The sequence below is a fragment of the Lissotriton vulgaris genome, chromosome 2_1 (genome assembly GCF_964263255.1).
Source record: "Lissotriton vulgaris chromosome 2_1, aLisVul1.2, whole genome shotgun sequence".
NCBI classification, from domain to species: Eukaryota; Metazoa; Chordata; class Amphibia; order Caudata; family Salamandridae; genus Lissotriton; species Lissotriton vulgaris.
Genome location: NC_141687.1, coordinates 1,331,423,668 through 1,331,430,839, shown reverse-complemented (window position 1 = coordinate 1,331,430,839; position 7,172 = coordinate 1,331,423,668).

The following is a 7,172-nucleotide window of genomic DNA, read 5'->3' as shown; positions in this document are numbered from 1 at the left end:
TGCATAGTTCTTGGTCCCTAGTTTCATCCATAAATTCATTTTCATTTTGATAAATGATTTCTTGGCTGCTCTCTTGCAGGACAATTTTAAATTCAACTTTCTGTTCGCCTTCCATTTTGCCTGAAATTTGGATAAAAAAAATATATATTAGTAGAGATAGGGCACTGTTGGGATTAATTTTAGATAGGCAGTTTTTATCAGTGAATTTATCTTTTGGCAGTGTATAGTATCAGAGTGGAAGTAGGAATATAAAAAAGTGTCTGTGATTTAACCAAGAGAAGCCTAACTCCATCCATAACTATAACAGAGAAGTCTATCTAAATCTATAACTACTACAGAGGGATAGTATATAACTATCAGAAAAAGTTAACTTATAGTGCACAATATACTTCAGTTTTAAAAATAACAACTTACCTTTACAAACAAGTTGAAGTGTTTAGTGATAATTCAATTGTAATGTACAACAAGAAGTAGCAGTCAAAATGGCTGTGTTTCCTTCTCTTCCTTTATATATATTCAGGTATATAGCCAATCAAATGTCAGGTAATAAAAGTAGAAAATGAAAGTAACATTTTCACTGGTTGTCAATTCCAACACTTCAGATGTGTTTTGTGAAGTAATTTACCTCACGGTATTTAGAGAGGTCTACAGGCTAAATGGCTAAATGGAATTTCAATCAAATTTGTGAAAATGAAAGGGATTGTTATGTAGTATGAGCTAATCTATATTTGGTGAGAGTGTCTCCAGTCGTTTTTCTGTGAATTACTTTCCCACCTTTTTTATTGGACCGCTTCCCGGTATGCGTCCCGGTCCGCGAACTAGCAGCGTTATGGGAGTCCACCATTTTGTGTTTCGGTCGAATCAAGATACAAGATGGAGGGCAAATGATGTTCAGAATGGGTAGAAGGGGGCACGGTAGATGTATCTTGACCCCCTAGGTTTTCTGAGGGTGGCTGAGGAGGACCATATGTGCTGGAAAAAAACATTTTTTTTAGAAATTTTGCGCGGTTAGCTTCCGGTTCGCGTACCGGGTAGCGCTCTGGGAGCGTAGTTTGTTGAAAATTAGAGAAAAAAGTTAGAGAAAAATAATAATTGTGAGTGATCAGATGTAGGGTAGCTCTGAGAAGAGCTTTTGGGTTTATGGTACATTTAGGTACTTATAAGTAGGTACCAATGCACAGTCTTAAATTCAAAATGAAAATTCTGTTGCCCTCATCTGAGAAGTGAACTCCATCTCCTCTGTAGATATCTTGCATGTAGTAACGCAAGTTATTGTTGTACATGGAGCCCATTCCATGGTCTCTCATGTAAGCTGAAACAGATTTGTTTACATGCTTCCTCGACTTCTCAATTTGTGGACAAAATTGGTTGGACCAGCTCCATTTCTGTCTTTGGCATATATTGGAATATACCAAGGCAGTTTGAGGAAAAAGTGCCATTAATTGCTCAAAGGTGTCCTTTAAAAGCATTTCCAGACCTACCCCAGTCAAAGTTGTGACACCACTGCGTTTGGTTCTAAACATCCCTGTTGTTTCAGGGGCCTAGAGACAGATCTGTCTCTGTAGAGCGCACTATACAAATTGTTCAATCTAATCACCTGGTGGTGTGTAGATAAGTCTTAAGAAAATACAAAAATAATGAATGGGGCCCAGGGCATGTTTTTGAAGTTACCAGTGTCCTTTAAAATGTTAAGTGTGATTCTCTACGTAGTTCCCGACAACAATGTGATGGTTCTGAACGCAACAACAATACATCATCCCAGATATGCCTTAAAAAATGTGAGAAGTAAGGTTTAAAAAAAAATTACAACACAATCAGGATTAAACCTGAAAACGATCTGTTTGGTTTAAAGACCCCTCACCCGAAAGTAAGTTCTGCACATTGTAGGCACACGTACGTCCTAATGACGACACTCTAGGCTTGAGCCGGTCTGTTTTATTGTCACTTAAAGTGAGGTGTGGTAGGAAGAGGACGTGTGGCGTCAGGACAAAGAATCGGACGCCTGCCTGTGATGTGATAGATAGAGAAGAGAAAGACATCTTCGTGGGAAGTCACAGGCAGAGAGCTCCACAAGTGTGTGATGTCATAGGCAAGGGACATGTCACACGCAGAGAATGGAGCTCCTTTGTGTTATGTGATTTAGATAGAGAGTGGCCGACCCTGTGCTACGTCTTTCAGGTGAGCAGACATCCACCAGTGCCCTTTCTCTGCTAATGACATCAGAAGTGTACACTTGAAGGACTTGACATCAACACACTCACAGTTCACACACAGCCACTCTACATATTATATAACCCCCTTCTATCTGGCTTTAGATAAAGCCAAACCCCAATCACACGTCTTTTGTATCTTTCCAACTTCACCAGATCCACCAATCACAGTCGCATATTGCCCATCCTCAGACGCCTGACCTCAGAAGCAGAGGAGGTGTTTAAAGATGCAGAGGAGAGAACGGAGCTGGACAAGACCTGCCAGAGGGTGACCTGCACCGTCTTCAGAAGCAGTGAGTGAAGTGGATGTGGCATGTGTTGGTGTCATTGCTGGAAACCAAAGGTGAACTCACATTTCATGTAAGTGCACCATGACAGTGAAAATAAATGTGGCCCAAATGCCCGATAGTGCAAATGTACTAATCAGTGCACATTTACACATGAATTAGTATAGTGCAAAGATCAAACTGCAGTTTATTACTGCAGTGGAGCTCCATGTGTGCATGACCACAGGCCATGGTCAGCAAGGACTGTGGATACAGTGTATTAACAAGCACTGGCATAGCCAATAAGTCTCGCCTTTGGGAACTTATAAGTAATTAGTTATCCAGCACAATATCCTTGGTACTGAAGGACTGGGCTATTCTAAGGCCCAGCGGTGCCAGGGGACAACACCTGAAACCTTCGTGGGTTACCTGTTCCGGCGTACAAATCACAGAGACACGGGACACTTCCTTCGGCGTCAAAGATCAGCGTTTATTTACTGCAGGGATACAGAGATCGCAAGAAGTACAACAAAGTGTAGGTTCTGAGAGTCTGCTTCGAATTGCAAAAGTGAATCGCTCCTTTTATACACTTCTTCGTCACTGCACAACATGGCGAACAAAAGGTTACAACTCAGTTCCCACAGTAAACTTCAAAAGGGTTGCATTCATGTTTTCAGGAGCCCGGAACATAATTACAGTAACATCGCCAATTCCCAACTGTAAAAGTACGTTATCCCACCATTAAGCACATTCCACTCTAGCCGTAAACGAGCTAAGAGAAGAGACAGAAACAGGTGCAAGGAAGACAAAGACAGACAACAGATTGAAAAGAGTGTAGGGGGCAATATCGGAAGCGTGATCACAGGATCAAAGGATTCGAGCCTAACGCATGCTAGGCTGAAACAATAGACCGGCACAGCAAGATGAGCCTCGAGCGGAGCCATCTGCCTTTTCCGTATCATCCCCTAGTCATAAAGACACACTCAAGAGAACATGTGTCTTCCGCAAGGGTTTGGGAATCCCAGGGTCATGAAGCGAACATCGTCCGTTCGCCGGCTACGTGAGGGCAAGAAACAAAATGGATGCTGTATCTAAAATGGAACCCGTGGGTTCAGATGGAGAAACCCACGAATAGGACGAACGCTGCAAAGTAGAGTAGCAAAAACGCGTACACCCACTAAACTCGTCATTTGCGGTTCATAGATACCAAACTCGTCCATATTCGAACAAGTCCAAAACGTCATTACGATTCTCACGGAACCTCAGACGCTCCTTTTGCCCTCATGTAGGCAAGCACTAGTTGATATCAGAATCGATTTCGATATTCATCAGATCGCTTAGTTGTTGCTGGAACATTATTCTATCCATCAATGTCTCTTTGGTAACAGATGGCCTTCTTATACACGTTGTAGCACAAAGGCCACATAAGGCAGGACCACATTGCACGCAAAGACAACACGTGAACAGACACGTCACAACAACCCCTACGATCATCAGAATCTTCCAACCCCAAGTCGACATCAGACCCCAAAACCATCCTAGAAGCGTCCAATCACCTTCGTCCACGTGTATGGACTCGGAGATCTTGTGCAACTTCGAGATGGCTTGATAAACAGTTGGAGCGTTATCAGGAATGAAAATACAGCAGCTCGAATGGATCACCTTGCACACACCACCTCTATCTGCAAGTACAACGTCTAGAACCATACGGTTCTGCAACGTCATAAGTCTGCTGTCAGATTACCAAGAGCACTTGCAGTTATGTTAGCAGTCGATTCTACCACACGAGTCAACTGTCTCAGGTTCCTACTATTGACCATAGGTCCCCAAAACGGCAAGAACCCCTTAAAGAAATCTCCTGCTTCTTGACCGGCAGTGTCCTCTTTGCTAATAACGCCTCTCACAACTCTAGTCTTGTGATAGTCTGAGGCAACTGTGAAAGTCGGTGGCAATAGATTAGCGATATAACAGGTGCCCGAGAAGTCACGAGGCAACCACGTATAAGCGCGATCATAACATACAAAATAGGTACCCTTGGCAGTTAGGAAGACAGGGGAAGAGAGCATCGGTAAAACGTACGTCTCAGTACAAGCACTCTTCCCAAGCTGAGCTCTCGGATTATGACCAAGACCTTGCAAGCAGAAATTACCGAGGTGGGGTACGATCCAGATCGGAGACGAGCTCTTAAGCTGTCTATCACCCACTGACATACTATACTCAGCCTCACTCAGATCCTTGTATGCTCGCACCTCTTCCTCTGGAATAAGCGATGCATCAAAAATATCTCTATCTAAATCAGCAATCGCTATCGCCAAGGACTTGTGGTACGGGCCGGGACCAAGGTCTGTAGAGCGTGGCTCTCGACGGGGGTAGGAATCTAGTGCACTACGAAACATGGTTTGAAATGCTCGAGCTGACCCCTGGGAGCTGTAAGGAAGAACCAAATACGGAATACCCTTATCCATGGTATGTGGCATTAACCCGCACACCCAACAGTTGGTAGTGTTCATCACCAGCTGATGTTGATGAAGAAGTTGGACAAAGGAGTTGTTCATAAATTCCGCACGTCTAACCTGTTCATGTTGGGGCAGAAGATGAAAGGAATGTGGAGAAACAGTGGGAACAGAATTCAGTTCATGAGAAGGAGAAGTAGGTGAAGTGGAAGGCAATAACGACTGAATTCCAAAATACACTCCACCCATCAGTAGCATAGAAACAGTTAGGAATATCATGAAAACCTGAAACTGAAAACATTTTGTTCGCAAAACCTTATGCAATTTGGATCATTGCGCCGACATCCTCTCTATTTCCGACAGCTTAGAGAACTCCATCCTCTAAAAACCGTCCATAACGTTCTTGACGCACTTCGTTCTGAGTAGCGATTATCAATTCCCAGGAGTTCCCAGGAATCGACAAAAGTAACCGACCTAGTGTCAGAAACCTGCTAAACAGAAGGAGGTACCCGCACGGCCCTACGGTCAACCCGGATGATAGGTTTTCTCAAATAAACATTCAATTGAATATAAGTCTCCTAGCTGTACAGAAAAGGAACACACATGATGTATAAAACAAGAATTGAAAAACTCAAAATCAATGGAAAAATGCAAATGTTCACAATGTTCGTAACAACAGTGAGGGGGTAATGTGAAGTTAAAAACACAAAAAAAAGATTTTATTAATCCTTGTCTCGCGATCGAAGAAAATATCGACTTTTTCCAGGTCGAGTTTGCTCTTCAAATAACGGTTCAGATGACAAAACAGTGTTCGATCGTTCAGATGACAGTTCAGAACTTGAATTCTCCAATGCTGAAAACGAAGGTACAATTCCAGATGATTCAGCAGGTGTATCTAACTGAATTGAATTGTTCTCTACAGGTTGAGCATCACTGAATGGCACGTAGCGTGGAAGGGCCTCGGTCTCCGTTGGGGCAACTCCAGTTTTTACCCAGTTCTCTGCTGGCACAGGAAGTGGAACCTTCTTCGTATGGGTGGCATGCACCCAGTGCTTCCTGCCTTCCAACCGAACTGCAGTCCTTGTTGCCAGCAAAACTTGGTAAGGTCCCACAAATCTTGGCTCGAGATTACGTTTTCTCCCAAAATTCCGGGTGACAACCCAGTCACCAGGTTGGAGCCGATGTCCAGGACCTTCTGTTCGTGCCGGTAGAGCTTCAAAAACCTGTCGATGAATCAAACTCAATTTAGCAGTCAGATCATGAAGATAGTCAATCAACATTGGATATTCAAGACTGTCAAAATGCTTAGGCCTCGGGACTCCCCAAATGTTCGCAGGACGGCCGAACACAATCTCATATGGGCTAAGCCCTACTCGAGAGTGCACAGTCGCCCTGGTCGATAAGAGAGCTAGAGGCAGTGCATCAGGCCATGACAGACCAGTCGTGGCTTGAATTTTGGCAAGTTTTAGTTTCAGAGTACCATTGTACCCCTCCACTAAACCCGCCGATTGAGGATGATTAGCGCTATGGAATTTTTGACGTATTCCAAGGCCCTTACACACACTCTTCATCACACTTCCCACAAACTCACTTCCGTTATCCGACCATACGATCTGTGGCATTCCATACCGAGGAAAATATTCCTTCAGTAGGACTTTTGCTGTAGACAGGGTAGTATTATCCTTAAGAGGGTAGGCCTAGATCCATCTGGAGAACGTGCAAACCACAACCAAAACATATTTCAGGTTATTGCATCTCTCCATATGGATGAAGTCCAATTGGATAACTTCAAAGGGACATGTAGGAGGAGCAAAATGACCAGGTGGAGTGGGGGTGCCCTTGCCAGTATTATACATCAAGCATACCATACAATTCTTAACCACCCTCTCAGCACACTTAGCAATCCCATCATTCTTCCATACAGGAGACAACAACTTACATATACCTTTCGCGCTAATATGTGACAAACCGTGGGCCATAGTAACAACGGCAAGCACATATGCATCCGGTAACATCCACCTCTGATATTCTGACAAATCAACCCAACATCCATGCGTGTCTAACTTTCCCATGCTTTCTTTCCACTTAGTCTTTTCAATCTCGGTAGCATCATTCTGAATCGCTTTCACACTCTCCACAGTGTCCTCACACATACCAGTCTCCGACGGCCACCTCACCGAACTAGTAACATACATTCGAGTTGTCAGATTCTTAGCCGTTTCCTTAGCAATCTCATCCGCAAA